This window comes from Nipponia nippon, unplaced genomic scaffold (assembly GCF_047370975.1).
Source record: "Nipponia nippon isolate SJK-2023a ecotype South Korea unplaced genomic scaffold, ASM4737097v1 scaffold_3, whole genome shotgun sequence".
Taxonomy (NCBI): Eukaryota; Metazoa; Chordata; class Aves; order Pelecaniformes; family Threskiornithidae; genus Nipponia; species Nipponia nippon.
In genome coordinates this window covers 103,039,170-103,058,316 of record NW_028262347.1, presented here as the reverse complement: position 1 = coordinate 103,058,316, position 19,147 = coordinate 103,039,170, and the positions used below count along the sequence as shown (strand labels likewise).

The 19,147-nt window shown below is 45.1% G+C and overlaps 1 protein-coding gene across 14 annotated transcripts in view; it reads right to left on the bottom strand.

Annotated features, from left to right (window-relative positions):
• Positions 1-19,147, bottom strand: part of CAMK2G (calcium/calmodulin dependent protein kinase II gamma) — a 123,622-nt gene that overhangs the window by 89,956 nt on the left and 14,519 nt on the right. The window lies entirely within an intron of this gene.

Below are 19,147 nucleotides of genomic sequence, written 5' to 3'. Positions count from 1 at the left end.
TGTTGTGTGTTCACTGTCCCATCCTCCATACGTCAGAGGCTAACTCCCTTCTGGCCGCAGCCTCATTCAGAAGCTGGGTGGTAATTCCCATCTCCTGCTACACAGCTTCACAGAAACTACCACCCTCCCCACACGAGTGGGAAGCAAGATCCAGAGCACAACACGCTAGTTGTAAACCACAACTGAAAAGGAGGAGGAGAACACAGGCAGCATACCCAGAGTTGTATCCGACTGAGGGGCAGCAGAACACTGGAAAACTGAATGCTCAGAGAGGAGGTCCACAGCAGGGACAGTCTAGAGCATCTGTGGATGTCTGCTTGGGGAAGAGTAAGGGGGAGAGGGAACTGCACCTTGAGGGACAGGATTTCACTCTAGCACCCAGCAGAAGCAGCAGCTCAAATGGAGCTGAGGCTACTGCAAAGGAACCACAGAAGGTGGCTGGGCCATCAGTTTGCATACAAGGTGTTTTCTACTCCTAGGTAAAAGTCTGTCTAATCCAGAAAGAGAGGCTGCACAAGTCCTGCAGAACAGGTCAGCAAGGATTTTCACAGTCAGCACTTGACCACACTATGGACACAGGAAAGTTGCATCCCATTCAGCAAGGATAAACTACCTTCACTGTCCAACACCCAGCTTCAGAGAGCCTGAGAAGAGATGCTAAGGGCAGTGCAGAATAAATCCATGGTGATGTCCAGAGCAGGGGAACAAACACCCTTATGATTCAGAACAACAGCTTGATAGATATACAGCTGGGGAGGTTCCAGGTGAACAGGGTGAAAGACTCAAACTTGCTCAGCAAACTGGAGGAAGCATACAGCAGACACAGGATCAGGTGGCAAGAGAAGGTCTCTGGCAGGGACGAGAGGATAACTTCTGCATGGCCATCACTGCAATGACCACAGCCAGCATCATTGGTGAGCCTTGTGTCAAGACCCAAGCACCAGCAAAATGCAGGTGTCAACACCTGTCCACTATCACCCAAAACACACAGGGAAGCAGCAGGTATCTGTTATTTTGATTCCAAGAATCAGACCAAAGGTGGTCTTGGGCTCAGCCCTGCTGTCCCCACAGTTCTCTGCTATCTCCTGCAGCACTCCAGGCATCTGCAGGGCTGACACATCCACAGGGCAGAGCAGAGTCACCTTCCCAAGAACAATTTTCTCTGGAGCTTTGGGGTGGGGAAATCAAGGCCTTTTCAAACCAAAATCCCCCAGGCAAACCACAACTCAGCTGCTGGGACTTACAAACCAACATAGCTAACAGCTCCCAGAGTTTTCCAGGGTGCATAACTGTGGTTAGGAATACATCTGCCACAGCTGCATTTCCGTTCCTTTGGCAGGAAAGGTGTGTGGAGGAACAAAGCAAAGCATGCTGCAGCACACATGCTTTTTGGTCACTTTCCTAGTTTTAGATCCCTTTTTCACACCTCAGAAGCCATGAAAGTCACGGTAATTCCCCATGCACACCACAGCCACGGTACTAACTTTCTTGACCTCTGGGGCATTAAAAACCCCATCATCCCTAACACACCATAGTTAGCACAGATGTAGGCCATCAAAACCACTGCCCTCTCTTTGCTGCTCTGCCCTGAATGGACAGATGGGTGGCCCTCACCAGTATCTTCCATCCACCTGCCTCTTCACTTCGACTAAGAGAGGGGACAGAAATCACCCTTCCTGAGGATCTGATGATGATGCATCCAGCACTGTAGACAAGCTGTTGCCTATAAGGACTCAAGTGGTCACACAGGTTTTTCTCCATAGGGTTAGGGGTTGGAAAAGTTCCAGGAAGCTGGGCTTTACTGAACAAGACCCTGTGCAAGGGGATACCATAAGCAGCTGTTCTCTGGGAAGCCAAGACCTTCACTTTAGAAGTGCAGCAGCAAAGTGAGAGCTGGAGTAAAACTGAAGTGATAAGCAAACGGCATTGCAATTTCCTCTGGAGCTGGCACTCACAAGCAGGAGACAGACACCCAGCTTCTGATATTGTTCCTGCTAGGCACCTTCTGTCCTTGCAAAAGAGCCTCAGAGCTTTATGGAGATGTCTACTCTGCAATCAAAGGTTTAATCGCAGCATGAATAGACATATCCACGTTAGCACTATACTCAATAGCAGGCGTAGTAATAGCGGGATTCATGGACTTTAACGCAAATTGTACAGGCCTGCTGGGGACCTACATATGTGCCTAAGTTGCTAGCCACATTGAAATCCACATCACTGTGACTTCAATGCTGTTATCTCTACACTACTGAGAATAAAGTTAGTGAAGTACGTCCTTCGTGCTGCAATCACACCTTTTCCTACACTGCCAGCAGAGAGACCAAGCTCTCTCTTCATCAGTTTCAGATACTCAGTACTTGTATATAGACTAGGAGAAGTGGGATAAGAGAAATGGAGAGAAAGAGAGAGAAAACACAGACACACGGTGAGAGATTTCTAATTACTCTTTGTTTGTCCAGTCCTGCACATTTTCCCACTTGAACACTGAACACATCCAGAGACAAGTTCTACAGTAATAATAACAATAACAATAATAATAATAATAAATAACAGAAAGACATATCAAAAGGGAGAGACACAAAGAGCAGCTCCGGGAACTCACAGCACATGTGGGTGAAGTGATTACACTTCATATCTCAACTCCACTGCCCACAGCCAATTCCATTTTCAGTGTAATGAGCAAGCAGCATCAAGTACCAATCTCCAGTTCAATGGGTGCAGAGATTTACAAATACGCACACAGTAGTTCCCATTACGGTGGTCTCTGAGCACAAGCTAGCAGCATCCACAGCTGCCCTGCTCTGCCACACTAGCTCTGCATTTCAAAACTAGCACTACAAGGGAGGAAACAAACAGGAGCCGACTTTGCGTAAGTTTTAGAGCCTCCAGAGAAGATCCAGGTAAGTTCCGTCACACACAGGACTAACTTGTTCCCACAGGGCTGGTCCCCCACCTCAACATGCTGGCAGCACTACCTCCACATTCAAAACTATGGTCACCCCCTTCAGCTGCCTTTTTACATCACATCACCCAGCAGATGGGACAATACTGGTAGTTATTTTGTTCAACTTATGCCTCAACTCTCCACTTGAGCATGCTGTCCTAAGTTGAGTTAATGTTCTCCCAGATCCGGCAGTCATAAGTGCTTTCAAATTGTACCAGAGAAGAGAGGGCTAAGAAAAACAGGAGACCTCAAACACCCAGGGCTTCATCCTTTCCCCTCCGAATGGCAGGTATCAGAAAGAAAAGAGGTTTTCAAAAATGCGTTTCTGAATTTTGTAAAGATTGGCCCACCCTCAAAGACACATGTGGGAACAAAAATGAGGGCACAGAACTGAAAAAGGCTTTGGATCAGGAAGGTCAAAAGAATGACACTAACTGAGCCATAATCAACAGGACTGAACTCCATCTGAGTTAAGCATGTGTTTGTTGTATCACCAGCACACTGCCAGGGGCTAAGGAGTCTGAGCCTTACTCAAATTACGAGCTACGGCTGGCTACCTGAGGCCACTGAGCCAAGGAAACTGAGAAACAGGTCAGCCATAATCACACAGTGCTACCAGCTTTGGACATGTGTTTTGGGACTTCTGGAACAACAAGGTTGACGAGGGCTCAGGTGTACTGTTGCTGGAAGAAGAGCAAGTCCCCACCAGTTGATTGTCTTTCCTTCATTTCTCTTCCACACGCAAAACCCTCAAAATACATAATTTAAAAAATAATCTACCCTGGTAACAAAAGTAAAGAACAGCTGAACACACTCCTTTCTTCCCTTAAAAATCACATGGAGTAAATCTGTGCAGAAGACTCCCTGAAGTTGGAGATGCACATGCTCACAGAAAAAGCATAGAAAAACAAAGAGCTGGAACCCTGGAATGTGCAAACTAGTTCATTTTACAGGATCAGAGGCAGATGGGAAAGAGGGCATGAGAAGGAAGGGGTAGAAGAAAACACCCTATTCAGTCTGCACCACCACCAGCCCACTACTAGGCAAAGAACCACTCACCAGCACTCCCACATCCACTACCTTGCCATGGTAGGAAAGCAAGTAAAAAAGGAAGCCCAAGAATGAATGTACAAACTGTTATTAGAGTCCTACAATATAAAAGAGAGAGACCAGTGACCTCGCCCAAGAATTCAACAGGATACTTTAAAAGCTCACCAAAGGGCACAGATTTTCTCAATTGCTACAGAAAGCTTATACAAAATAATCCTGTTAGTTTGTTTCAGGACTCTTCCTGAGGCAACGGAAGTGAAGACTCCTGTGTAAAGGACTTGAGAAAAGAATGGATGTTCCCTGAAAAGCCCTGATGGCGAAGGTGCCGGGGTGGAAAGTAACAGCCTGCCCAGCTTGCCTTCATTGCAGACAAAGCATGTCACCCCATGTGTACGGACAGCATTCCTCCCAGCTCCAGCACTTAATAGTAAAAAGGTTTGAATGACATGCCACCAGGGTACGGAGGGGACATCGTTCTGCCTGATGGTCCAGGAAAAGCTACATCTTCAGATGCACAATGGCACAGAGGCAGCAGCTGAGAGGGAAGGCCTAGGGAGATTAACATGTTTATCTCCTCGCTTAAATCTCTTATCGGCCAATGGTTTCAGCCCGATGGCAGCAACAGGACTAAAAATAAGAACTCAGGCATTACCAGTGACTCACTGTGTGGGCAATGACACTGTGAGGGATCACAGAGAAACCTGCTCCCAATCCTGGAGCCTGGCTTTCGAATTGTAGGAAATAATTTCCCAAAGAGATGAGGGAGGCACAACGTAGAGATCTCTTCATTCGAGCAATCTTAAGACTGCGTGACATTCTCTTCAACCAGGCAGTGGCTTTAAATAGATAATCAGAGCAGTCTCAGACCCAAGTTCTGGGTTCAGTACCTGCGCCTCAGAGAGTGAAATTGAGGCTGGTATGAGAGGGGCCAAACAACACCATCAGTGCTGGGCTTCATTTCTGTCTGGATCATGTCTACCAGGAAACACATTTCACAGGCACAGCAATTCCTGCATGATGTATTAGAAGAGTTCCTACAGCAAGGACAAGCACACACCAGCAAAGCTAGCACCACAGCAAGACTCCATTTAGACTGAAGAACCTCCTACTCCCTCCAAAAAGCCTGTCTATCCTTCAGATGGTATTTTAGTAATTCAGCTGTATAGAGGTGCAGTGGCATCTCTGATTCCTTAGCTAAGCTACTGGAATCGAGGATTCCAGTAGTACAGCTGTATAAGCTAAAGGTCCCACCACCATAGCAGTGATTCCCCAATCTTCTTCCCTGAAAAGCCACAGGTAAGATAACGCCAGATTTTTTGGAGTATCTCTAGGAAGAAAGAGATCGCTCTTCTGCGGTGCAGATTTGTCCAGCAGCAGGTACAGGAGGTCCCTTTGTTGTAACGCTGGCAGTCACTGCAGCCCCATCCTTCCCCTGTCTGTTTCCTAATGGCCCTGCATCCTCTTTGCTTCTGATGCTCGTGCAAGCATTTGTGCAGCAGTGCACTGAACTGGATAGCTGAACTGATCCATCATTAACCTGGTTCACCATGTAACTATATAAAGAATTTGTGCTGGTGCAAGGAGAGAACAAAAGGCTGCCTCTTTCAGCAGCAGCAGCACACAGCTCACACTGGCTGCGACTGCTCGTGAAACTACGAGGTACAATTCCACTATCCTTTGCTATGATACTCCAAGAATTAGTGCCCACAAATGGTTTATGTCAGACTGTATGATGTTCTAGTCTTCTGACTGAATTAGTCTACCCCTAATTTCCAATCCATCATGAGAGACAACTGTTCAGAGCTCCACCAACATTCTCCCTTTGTAACTCCTGACACTCACGCAAGAGGTTGTAATTTTTATAAGTACAGAATGCAGATCAATCTTTACCATCCCCTCATCACATATTGAAGAAATATATCCAGTTTCACAGATTAAAAAAAGTAGAGTGAGAATACAGCAATTTATTTGAAAATTACAAGGAGTCAGCAGTACAGCCAGGACTTGCGGAGCCCTAGATCCTGTGCCTAAAAGAAAGAAGAAAAGCCCCAGTCATGTAATACCAGGATATCGCATGGTATCTGGATTATAGCAAGGCAAATATGACATGGCTATTGAGACAACACTGCTTTAGAGACGGGCTGTTCAGCAGCTAGCGAAACACACTGATTTCCCAAGAAGCAATTATACAGTTGGCTGCTTACAGTCAGAACCAAGGACCACGCCAATGAAAACAACAGACAGTGCCTGATATCCATCAGGTTGTCTACTGATCTTTAACAGGGACAGTCAAAACCAGAGTGTACTGACTCCCAAATCTACAGGTAGCTCCCATCCATTCAATATACTGGAGAACTTGCAATAAGCAGCATCTCCTCCTGTGCCTACGAGCATACAGAGCAATTCTCTCTCTAGCTCTAGCTGGTCAGGAAACCAGCAGGTCAGAGCACTGAAGAATTTACATGATCTGAAGTTAAAACTGGAGACTGTTAAAGCTCCCAGTTTGCCCTACAAGGACAGAATGGAGACCACACATCAAGAATTATTCAAGTATTAGAATGATAGGACACTTGACTTGGTGACTAAAAGAAATGGAAGCTTTAAGGGGAAAATCACTTAGAGAGCAACATATCTAGAAAAGCACATCACTGATTGCTTACGGGAGAAACTTATTTATTACAGCCTATACATAACTCTGCACTCTAAGAGAAAAATCGCAAAGATGGCACCAGAGGAACAAAGAAAGTGAAGACGGGAATGGGGAAAGCAGTTATCAAATTGCCATGGCAGGCATGGGAGGAAGGAGTTTCAGAAGGAAGCGCCAGGCGACACCACCAAGAGCGGGGGCCGGCAGGAAGCGCCGTGCCAGACTCACGCTGACGGCAGCCTGCACTACCGTGGGCTTGGCCTCTCTCAGCAGCAGCGCAGGGAAGGCAAGATAAGCATTCAGTCCAGAGAGGAAAACACCCAGATTACCAGGAAAATAGGGGATTTTGAGGAGTTTGTTTCATTTTTCAAACAAGCAGGTTCCCCGTGTAGGAGGATCTGGGACAGCTCATTCTGAAAAGTCAGAGGAGAAAGAGGGCAGCGTATCTCAGAAAACCAAATGTCTGCAGCTCTAAGGTGCTTTTCCAGTCCTCTCTGCCTTCTGCCAAGTTTAAACATATTTTGCCCTGTCCAAGGCAGCTATTCTGAGAAGAGGCTGTCCTTAGGGATTCTGGTTGCCTTCATGATACCAAGATGCATCCTTGAGTCTTAACCACTGGGCAAAATCAGTTTGTAGCTCCCAGGAATATAATTCAGACAAAAGAAACAATGAGTCATATTTGGGCAGAAATACAGTATAGACCACAGATAATTATTCGGCATCTTCCTGTGTTCATCAGTACAAGTTAAACCTGGCTGCTTCCCCTTGTCCTCACACTTTTAAAAGAGCAATAACCACCACCACTCCCAAAAGACAGCTTTATTATTTCTTCTGATTTTATGCTGAAGCATCATATTCCCAACATGTTAACTGTCTTCATCATGTCCGAGTTACTCAATAGGATCATTTGGTTTCAGCTCCAATTTGAGATACAGCCTTGTTCTGTAATTCCCCAGCCCATGACTGCAATTCAGTGGTCCTGTCAGCACAGCCAGCTTGGGACGTACTTTGAGATCCTTCAGCATATGAAATCTTATTACAAAGATAAAATATTTGCTCCTGGTTTAGTCCGTAAGAGTCTGATTAGTAGAGCTCTGAGGGCATCATTAGACCATCTCTAATCACCTACCTCAGTAGAGACTGGAGTGACCCAAAACATGACAGCTTATTAGCAAATATTTCACATGTATGCCATAGGAAAGATCCTTCCGCTCAGCACATAAATTGTTAAAGTCTCCATTTATCACGTAGAAAATACACGTTAACATATAGACAGGTCATGACTAAGCATCAAGATGAACAACTTGAAATGCCCTTCAAATAAAATACAGATCCAGATTGTTCGTACTGGCTGCAAAAAGAAGACCCAGCATTTCCTACGACACCTTAGAGCACTGGATTTTCAGGCACCTTAAACAGCAATTACTTTAGCCTAATAGCACCAGCAATAAAAGGAGAATATACCATTCTGCAGAAACAATCTGAGACTCAAAATAGTCTGCATTTTTTAAAAGGCCCAATATGACTCTCTGGTTTTCCATAGATGCAGCCTGCCCAACAATCGGATTTGCTTTGATTAGACTTCAGCTACTCCTGAAAGAATGGAGACAGACAAAAGGGGAAAAAAAGAAGAAAAAGAAAAAGGGGTTACTGGGTTTTCTGTCTGAATTTAATACCGAAACTGAACACACACCTGAATGCAGTGACTTGCTTATCATCACACAAGCTATGAGTAAGGCAAGATCAGACAACAGATAGCTCGCCATCTTTTACCCTCTTTTTAAGGAAAAGGGCAATATTGCCTCAGAAATACCCATTTGCTATAGGCACTCCTAATAAAGGGCACTTCTTTGCCCTATAAATGGCACCTCCTCTTCAACACCAGCTACTTACAAACTAAGCTCTGATACCCAAACGTGAAATGCATGTTGAAGTGGCACCCAGCCATTTATACCGACCCACTCTAGTCAAAAGATGTTCTAGACATCTTGAAAGAGATGGCAGGTTATGACAAACTGTGTCTTGTCTTCCCCATGCTCTTCTGTACACTTTTCAAAGGCCACAGGAAGAGAGGAGAAGGAGATGAAGTGGCAGTTACTGCAAAAGACATTATCTCTTAGTGAAGGATTCATAGATGTAAAAGCTTTCCTTCTCTACCAGCCAACAGTTAACCCAGCAGCGTGCATAATAAAACTCTGGGCTGCAACACTGAATGACCAAGCCAATGAAGAGATAGAGGAAAAATACTTATCTAGACCTAGTAGGCATACACATTAAAAAAAAAAAAAGACAATACTTAAATTCTATTAAAAAAAAATCGTTTTACAAAATACCTGGAAGTTTAAAAAATAGCAGAATTAATATTGTCTATGCAAATTGGTAGTGACACCATGTCATAGATGTGATTACACAACACGATTAAATGTCTGATTCCAAGGAATACCCAAAAATTTGATTTTCAGCAATACTGGGTATGCCAAGATAAATTATGCTCAGCAGAAGCATGGGTGCTCAGTGCCTTCATCGCTAAAACAGGCAAGCTAAGGAGAGGAAGTGGCAATTACAAGGTCCAAGTTTTAGCACAAGCTCACATCATGGTGCTCAGCTTTGCAATTGCTTTTTCCCTTCCCTTTGTTAACGCCATATTAGAACATATTAAAGCCTAGGGGAATATTCTCAGTTTTGATTTTTCAGTAAAGAAATCCCAATCTTTTCAAACACAACAGTCTAAGAAAACAGAGCACAGGCATATCCTTGCAATTCTGGGTCGAACTCACAAATCTTGGCCTTGTGGCAACGTACAGTAGAGAGCAAGACCTGGAAAAGAAAATCTGGCCAAACCGCATGCACACAAACCTGGCACTGTTGAGTGTTTTTGGCTGTCGGGCCACAAAACGTTTTGCACCAAGAGCTAATTTCTCCCCTCACCTACACAGCAGCGCTCCGGACAGCCCCATTAGTGGTCTGCTCTCCGCCGCGCCGCCAGCCACTTCCTGCTCCACGCGCTGACCCGCTTCCTGTTCAACAAGCTCGCGGCTCCACCGGGGATGCAGCAGCTCGCCACGCAGCATCTTTCTTGGCTCCATTTTAGCTGAAGCTGCTCGCCAATGCTCCTGCACGCCCTAGGCATCCACTAGTTTCCAATTTCCATAAGTAAACAGCTTCAGAAGTCTGTTTTCTTTTCAAGCAGTTGAGCGTCTCTCTCCCCCAGATGGCTCAACAGTCCCTACGGTCCAGTTCGAGAGCTCAGTGGCAAACACTCCAAACCCCCTCTTCTGCAAAGGGCAGATGTGCGAGTACGTAACATATCCTGAAAAATTACATGAACCCCCCAAAGCCCCTCTGCCTCCACATGGAAGATGTAACTGCTAGACACAAGGGAAAGGTGGTTTGAAATGCTTTCATTGTAGCACAGAAATGGCTCCTTTGAGAGCGGACACTGACACCCTTCTGCTTAGCACCAGAAGAAGAAGAGACAGGAATCGCCACTGAGCTAGACACTAGCTGTCCATCTAGGACCACTAATCTTCAAGCACATGATCCTGCCACAGATGGCAGTTAATAGGAGGGTGCCTTATTAGAAGATAAAGTCCCATTAAAACCCTAAAGGGTCTGGTACCATAAGCTCGAGTGGGCAGCCAGGGTACAGAACCAAGAAATCAAGTCTTGCTGTGTTCAGCAATCAATGCTGCCCCCAAAATGGGAGAAGAAACATCCCCTTTATGTGAAAATCTCTACTTTGTCCTAAAACTTGCCCACTTTGTCCCCACAGCATGGAAGTTCTCCCAATATACAGAACACCTATAACCACAGAAAGTCATAATTCTTAAGAAGAACTTAGCACAAACAGAGGAGTAAAAGAACAACCAGAGAAATCCTTTCCAATGAGGATGGACAAGCTGGTCCCATATTAGGAGAAGCTATTCCAAGCCTGCAGAGTGGCATGACAGGCTGTCCTATCTCAAAAGGAAATTATAAGAATGGATGTGTGGGTACAGTACCAAGTGGGAGGACACTAAGGCAGAGACAAAGGGAGCTTCCACTTCTCTAGACTTTCCCTGTAATGCCTTACTATTTATTCCTATGAACAGACACCATCCATGCAGTCTTTTCGTGTCAGCTCCTAAGCAGGAATGTGGGGTTTTTTTTGTATTTCAAATCCAATATAGTCCTTGCCAACCCTCCCCTTTCCTTAAGCAGAATTATTCACATATTGAAAAGCAATGCATATCCTTCCCAACTAAAACAGCACATGATGTGGAGGTGGCAACACACTAAAACACAAACATAGCCAGATGAATAATTATGTAAAAACATCACTTTTCTACTCCATGCAACTGCTCTGTGTTGCTGACTCAGATGTGTTCATTCCAGCAGACGAAAAGCTGGGTTTTACTACTGCTACTCCCGCTGAGGCTTGGGAAAGCAAAGTCAAGCCTATGCCAGTCTCAGCTAGGCTCAGTCTGGGAAGCTCTTTAGGACTAGAAGTCCCAGCCCTGCAAATCCCCAGCGGGAACTGCAGATCATGGGCACATTTGTAGGAGAATAATTAGTTTCAGAGCCAAGACTGTGCTCCTCCCTCACCCCCTAAATTAAATAAGCCAAGAAAGAGTACGCAGCAATCCAGTCATTCTTGGAGAATCATTTTTCTGACTAGGTCTGCACTTCAAGGATGCCATTTTTCATTATTGTTAATAGGTCTCATTAACTAGAAGCTCTTAAGCACAAGACCATTACTAAATGCAGTTTACATTGCACAAAAGCAATGTCCTTATTGTGGCAAGGGCAGGAGGGAAGGAAACAGTTTGCCTTTCCATAAACACCGATAATTCAAAACCAAGTACTATTTGCCCTTCATTTGGGTTCACAGTTATTCCAAATGAATTGACAGTTAAGAGAAGGATGGCTTTAAAGATCTCTAGTTTGCAATTAAGGTACACACCTCATGACTTAAAAATGAACAACACTTCATTTTAAAACACAGCAATTGAAAAAAAACAAACCACCTCTTCTTTTTTACTTAAGAAAAACTTCCAGAGCTTTTTGAGGTTAGTGATCACATCATGGATTTATAAAGATGCACGCCCACATCCTTAAATTTCAGACATATAAGCAACTTGAAGGAACAAATTTTTTTTTCACCCCTCAAACAGCCAGACTCTGGATAGTGAACTCTCACTTCGGCTGAAAGTCTGAAACGATGTGTGTTCTTGGAAGCCTAAAAGAGAAGGCTGTACAAGAATTTCACTTTTATGAAGCCACAGAGCCGCTGAGCACGGGGGAAGCTGGCATGCTTCTTGCTAGAAGAATCAGCCCAGGCAATAGTTAAAACACACTCTCAAGAGTCGGAGAAGTACCTACCCAATTTGTTGCAGTGTTTCAGGGCTCCACAAAACCTGCAGAATCACCAGGGCTTTCAGTTAGTAATACAGTTGATATCCTTACAACTTGTGTATTGAATTGTCTAATAATTTATAATATTTTCCATGGAGAAGGCTTCACATCATACTCCTCATGCTTTCGATTCAAATATTGCTTAAATCAGCCTGAATTTCTAGTCATGAAGAGACACCCTGTTTGTTTGGAGGCGACCAGCATATCATCCACGGAGAGAAGCAGAACAATGTTTATAGCTCCAGTGAAAAAAGTTATTTCCAACCACATACCACATCCAGGCAGTTCACAGGACTGAGCCTGGGAGGACTGTGCTTCACATCCTCCTTCACAGTATTAACATACCTTTTCATAGGAGGTAAAAAACTGGGGGGGGGGGGAAATGATTCCTAAGTGTCTTATCTAGACCTGCATCACACAGAACTTCCAAAAACAGCATCACGGGATGCTGCATTATGGGTTCTTGAGGCTTTCCCTTTGCTATCTTCTCCCCTGCCCTCCACCAAAAAAAAACCAAAAAAAACCCAAAACAACAAACTAGCAGAATAATTCTTTGCAACCTGGAAGCCAAAAAGTTATGTGCAATAGTGTGAGCCCATGCACCAGCAGTAGTCCTCAGCAGCATTACACGTTATTCTAACATGCGAAAGATTAAGAAAACAAAGCTCAAGTGCAAACAAAGACAAATGCATTTACGAAAAGCAGAGAAAGTCAAGCCACGATGGGCAGTACTGTCAGCTCCTAAATTTAATATACACTCATTGCCAGACCACTAATTCATTTTGTCTTGCATTCTGTAACCAATGGTGGCTGAAACCTGCTAATTTAGGTAGAATAGCAACAATTCAACTTACAACATGCTGGAACATTAGGACAGCCAGATGGCAGAAAAGACAGACTGAAAAAGGATAGTGGCTGGATGTCCTTTGTTGTGGGGTTTTTTGTTGTTGGTTTTTTGTTTGTTTGGTTTGTTTGTTTGTTTTTTTAAATCAAGCTATAGGATGGATCACTCCCAATGCTGGAGTCAAACCTCCACGCCTTCCCCCATCTTCCACTCTCCTGCTGTAGTGCTAGGAAAGGGTGTATCTCCAAAGGGAAGCTTGTATTCTTCTCTAAGTTATGGAGAAAACAACTGTCAATTAAAAAAAAACCAAAAAAAAACCAAACAAAACAAACCACACAGATCTATGTTTCAGGACTGTTCCAGTCATCCTGTACAAACGAGAGAAGGGATTAATCTCCCAGTGCCAAACACAAATAACCTGAAGAAATAAGGCTGTAAGCCCTTTACTTTTTAAAAAGAATTCTTCTCCAAATATGCCGACTTTAATTACACACAAGTTTCTCATCCTTTTTTCCAATCTATGATATTTGTCTCAAGGCAGCAAGTTTGAAATGAATTATTGAAAAGATAAATTTTCAATTCGTTGCATAACCACATTTGTCTCTCATTACAGAAAGGGCACACAAGAACATCTAACTAGTTTTCACAGCACACTTTAATTAACCTTAATCACATTCCACCTCTCCCTAGTATTTTCCTTTTCCCTCCGCTCCCCACCTCATATGGATACTCCTTCCAACACCTCCGCAGCATGGTTTCTGACTACTTTCTAAACAAAACCTGAATCACACTATTTGAAATGAGAGCAGTATCCCCAGCATACATGCTGGGGAGTAGAAGAGCTTAAGTGTAGAAGAGCTTTCTGGTCATTCCCTCCCATTTTTTATTTCCTCCCCTGAACCAGCTTTCAGTTAATGACAGGTCCTTCAGCTCTGTCCCATAACTTCTCATTATTCCTTCTGACGAGCTAACGGTAATCTTCTTAAACGCATCCATGATTTTATTCCTCCCTGGGTGGCGAAGGATGTTCTACTCTTGAAGACTTCATATTAGTTTGACATTATTGTATGATCAAGAGGGCTTGCAGCAGTATACCTTGTGCATCTACAGCTGTTTCCTTTGGAAAGACTTCAAATGCCTTAACCATACATTAATGTGAATGTTTACAAATTCTCCAGGAGGTAGGAAACCTTTGCACAAACAGACTGATTAGTTAGCCAGAGACACAGCGAGTAGGGACCAGGAACAGTTTCCTGACAGCATCCCTTAATCTAAATTTTCACAACTGACTCAATTACTTATTCAGATCCTGAAATGCAGCCAGTTTTAGAATTTACCTAAATTCTTGTCACAAGATTGCTCTTATTTTCACTCTTAGGTACAGTTGCTGATCCTAGAGACCTAAGTTTTCATTTTTGCTGCCTTACTTTTACCCACTTCAGAAAGCAACCCACTGCAGATGTTACTGTCCCCATTCCTGTAGTTATGACTGACAGAAGGAAACAATTTTATACCTAAGTGGTCTCCTTTACTTTTTCTGATTAGTCTTCACAAACACACACCAAAAAAAAAAAAAAAAATCACGTGCTATTTATTGTCATCTGTATAAGAGCCTTCCGTATCAACAGCAATTACCTCTAGTTTTCAAACCATCTCTTAACACCTGCAAAAATAACAGAAAGGCAGAGAGTCCAAAGGCATGCTGGGCATAATGTATTTCAGAGCTGTATTCCATAAACAACAAGCAAATCAGAGGGAAAAGTAGTACAAGGAACACACCAAAATCTTATTCTTATAACCAGCAAATTAGACTACGACTCCTCTTAATACTACATGCTTTAGCCCACGTTATTTTCCTGCCAAATGCCCGCAGTCTTTTTTCTACCTACACTCTTCTTATCACTGTTTAGCAAAGAATATGACTTGGACTCTTTTCCTAACTCGTCATGGCTTATTGCCAAGTGTTCTGGAAAGCACTTTCAGATTTGCATCTCTCTCAGTATTTCCAAACGTAAAACAGGGCTAATACTTCCCTGCCCAGTAGTGGTACTGGGAGGATGAAGGATGCTTAATGAAAGCTATTGATGCATTACGTAGTTGATGGGGGAACAACAAAGCAAGACCGAGGGCACATGATTAAAAAAAAAAAGCTGCAGGAACACTTCCCTGGTGGCGCAGAGGAGCGCAGTGCAGTGGAAGGACCTTCCTTCAGGTAGGGGAAAACAGATTTTGGGAGGACGTGGGGTGGGGGGAATCAAACTCCTGGAGAACAAGACTAAACACCCATCCCTTTCCATAGGAGAGAGCAAATCCCTAACAAAACCTTGGGAAAAACCCTACTTGGAAGAGGAAATTCCTGGCATTGACTCCACCTTTACCAATACATGAACAGAGACCATAAGGCTGTCCTGTGCAGGAGGGGCTACGCAGGGTCCTTCTCATACAACTCTGACACACTTCAATTCAGCCATCACCGTCAGGGCTGTCCAAGCCTGCAGAGCTACTGCATCCAGCCCCCAGTTTTCCAACAACACATCTGTACAACGTGGCCCTTGAATAAAATGCTATACAATAATGCAGCCACTGGTCATCAAGCAGTTGGATTTCTTTTGAATGAACCAAGGAAATCTATGTTTGAACCCAAATGATGGAAGCTCAGGAGGGAAACAGAATTTCTGCATGCTCCTAATACTGGTGTTCAGCAGAATGCCATTCTTCACCGCACAAGACACATTGGGGGGGCCTGTGTCCACACAACAGCAAGCCTATATTCATCGCTTATTTTATAGCTCTTCCAACCAGTTGAGAGAGGGAAGGATGCTGGAAATGCTGCCTTGATTTGGTATTTGAGGGACGTGAACGAGAGGAGTAAACTAAATGGAAAATCTTCTTGATGGCACAGATGAATGGTTCTGCACCCAAGTGCTGAATGACTCCTCTCCCAAAGAGACAATACCTCTGTCGAAATGAACTTTTCTGACAAGAAGAAACACCAAGTCTCAGAGGATTAGAATAATTAAGAAGAAAAAAAAAAAAGGCCAAGCCATCTATTTTAAGACTAAGTTTCCCTAGCGATACTAGGATAACTTTAAATTAAGCAGAGCAAGCTGTAAATACAGAGCAGGCTACCAAGAAATTTCAGTGAGAGAAGACTTAAAGTGCGCATATGCGCCACACCAGCTATCACCTATAGCAGAGCCACCAAAAGGGCAAAAAGCACCATGTATCAGCAAGTCCACACAGCAGTTAGGAACACGAGGCGGTTGGGGGAAGAGATAGCGTGGCTGCCTCCAGCTCCTGAAGAGTCCAAAAACTTGATCCTGTGTATGCAAAGTGCTCAGGTACTTCTAGGTATTGTATGGAAGTGAGACAGTGAGAAGACATTTTAAGAGGAAAAGTTATCACTCACTAAAACAAGTTTAAATGTAAGGATTACTTAAAAACATACATAAACTGTTTCTAAGCACCGAGAACTTTGAAGACGCTGTCTAGTCAGGGAGGAGTGTCTCCCAGTCTTTCTGTAACCAGGCTCCCCTTCGGGCAGCTGGCAAGGCTCCGCATTGCGCGGACACAGTGCCCATCCCCTCGAGACTGCTGCCACCATGCCTGCACCGCAGCCACCCGGCTTCCAGGTCCCAACAGCATCAGGCCTGAAAACCAAGTTAATATTCCCCACTACCTCGGTCCAAAGCCACTCAGGCATCTTTGCTCCCCATACCCTCTTCCAGGAATACAATACAGGCACGCAAGAGTGACCTCCACACCACCAGTCTGGTGCACTAACACACCACTCCACATGCACTTTTCTGAATCCCAGCTGCAGGAGATCCTGGTTCCTGGAGCTACACCCAAGCAACCACTTCCATGGCTGCTCCGAGAAACCTATCTGGAAACCACATGCCTTCCCATCCCCATCACTTCAATAATTCCTTACTGAAGGGTTCTTCTGAGCTTGGTTTCCTGATCCAAGGGATGAGACAGAAAAGGAAAGAGACCTGCTGCGATACACAGAAGGGAACACACATCTCCAGAGAAAGAGGCAGGTGCTCCTTAAGCCAACACTGGCACCAGAGACTGCATATTGTCAACCCACGGCCTCGTCCAGCTGGGCTCTGTAATTTGTCTGTATTACATTCATGCTTTGCTAGCTATAGCTGCCATAAAGATCACCTTTTTCAGGTGCTGCAAGCTGCAGATCTGGGGTCAGAGAGGTGTTTAAAAAGAATAAGCACACACCTTCTTCTCTAGTCTAGACTAGGCATTTGGCAGCAACCCAGTGCAACCTAATACATCCAGTACAAGGAGCAAATTGCCTGTTAGGGACAGCCCTGTACACCGACACACACAGCTCTGCAGCACTGACATCCCTGCATACAAAAAAGAAAAAGGGCAGAAACAAACTCTGATGCACCCAAAGAAAGGCGCTTTTTTTTCCTTTCATTTTGCTTTTTTAATTTTTTTTCCCCCTGGGCCAATTCAGTTGCAATAATAATATTCAGTTGCAATAATCTATCACCCTGGAAGCTCAGGGTGCTTTCCACAGGGAGTCATGCTGCACAGTCATTGTGGCTGTCTCCCTAATCACAGGTGATGTAGTGGTAAGGGACTCGTGTCCCCCGTGAATACCCTTACAACAGAAAGATCAGGCATGCTGGCAATGAGTTGGGAGTCCTTTCTGCATCTCAGTGACATTTTCATCACCATAACTGGCCACGGGTAGAATATCCCAGGAAGCAAACCCTAAAAATAACTTCTTACAACAAGTCAGCCAGTCCCCCAGCAAAAGGGGAGGGAACATTGCTCATACACAGTTAGCACAATTCGGTTATTACGAGAGGGACAACGAATGCCCAGGCAAACCGGAGAGGCAGAGAGAAAACAGAGGAGGAAAAGCAGGTGGTGAATCACACAGCAATTTCTCCTGCATCACCAATGACTGTCAATAGGGGATGCTTTCCCAAATGGAAATAAAGAAACTGAAGTAGAAATCCAGAACCAAGTCTGCCCAGAATACTTTTAAATGCAGTGAAGGAGGGAGCCTTGCCTGCTAAGAACCAGAGTGAAAAGGAGCGTGCACTCTCCCTAGCTGCAGCCACCTTTAAGGAAGGTCCTATGGGGTCCTCTCCAGCTCTGGCCCATGGAGCTCCAGGTATCCTTGAGGATCCCTCTGGGAAGGCATCACACTTCCCAGATGCTTAACTGTAGAAACTACAGAGGACTTTCTTCACCACAATACCCTCAGAAAGTTGGGGTTGGGGAACTAGGAAGCAATCCTACAAGTGCTCCCAAGCATGGCTGATACCCAGACAGTCTTTCAAAGGGCTTCTGCACACTGGAGGAGTAGAGGGGCAGGGGAAGAGCCGAATAGCAAGCCATCCACTCCTCGACCACGTGCTCAAAGCCACACGCTCCACAGCCAGCCTCCCTGACATGTGCTTGAGGGGCTGCAACCCTTGCACATCTTCCCTCAGACAGCACATCTGCCCCACTTGCAGCAGGACTACTGCAGCACACAGCCCCTCTCCTCCTCCTCATACCAAGCCACTCAGCAGCAGTACCCAGCCTGCCAGGTATAACCCCTGCACAGCCGTGGCACTCCAGCTGACTCCACCTGTGGGCTTCCTCCCTGCCGTCACAGCATCCCCACAGGTCACCAGCATCATCCTCTTGCACCAGCAAGTGGTTGCTCTGACAGTGCATGCGACGGAGGAAGGCACAGTAATAAACTTGCAACTCACGAGGCCTCTGCGTGCAGAAGCTCACAGGCTCCGAATTGCAACAGGACATCCTGTGTGAGAAGGGAGGGTGCAATAAAGACATCCTGACAGGATCGGCCCTAAGCAAACACCTGGTTAGACTCTGTGGCAGAGTGAGGAGGGAAAAAGCATGACAGGATTTTCCAGTTCCAGGGCTGCTGCCCATTATGCTTTTCCACACGTTTTCCAGCTCCTGAGCAGCTGGTGCACACACAAGCACAGAAAGGAGGGGCTCCTAGCATCAGCACTGTGCTGCCATCCCTTTCTCCTCCTCCTGCAAAAAGTCTTTCTGAACAAGTTTCCCTGTGCTGTGGGGAAGACCCAGCGGGCTCGCTTGCGCTTGTTCCCTCTTGATTTACAGAACTTCCCCGCTAACAGCTGCATTGCAGATGAACCCTCTTAAAGTGGACATGCCGTAAGCGAGACAGTAGGGCACGGAGCTGCTCCGAAGGCGACGCAGCCATACCGGCAACCTCTCCGCCGCGCACACAGTGACTGCGACCTGTGCAAGA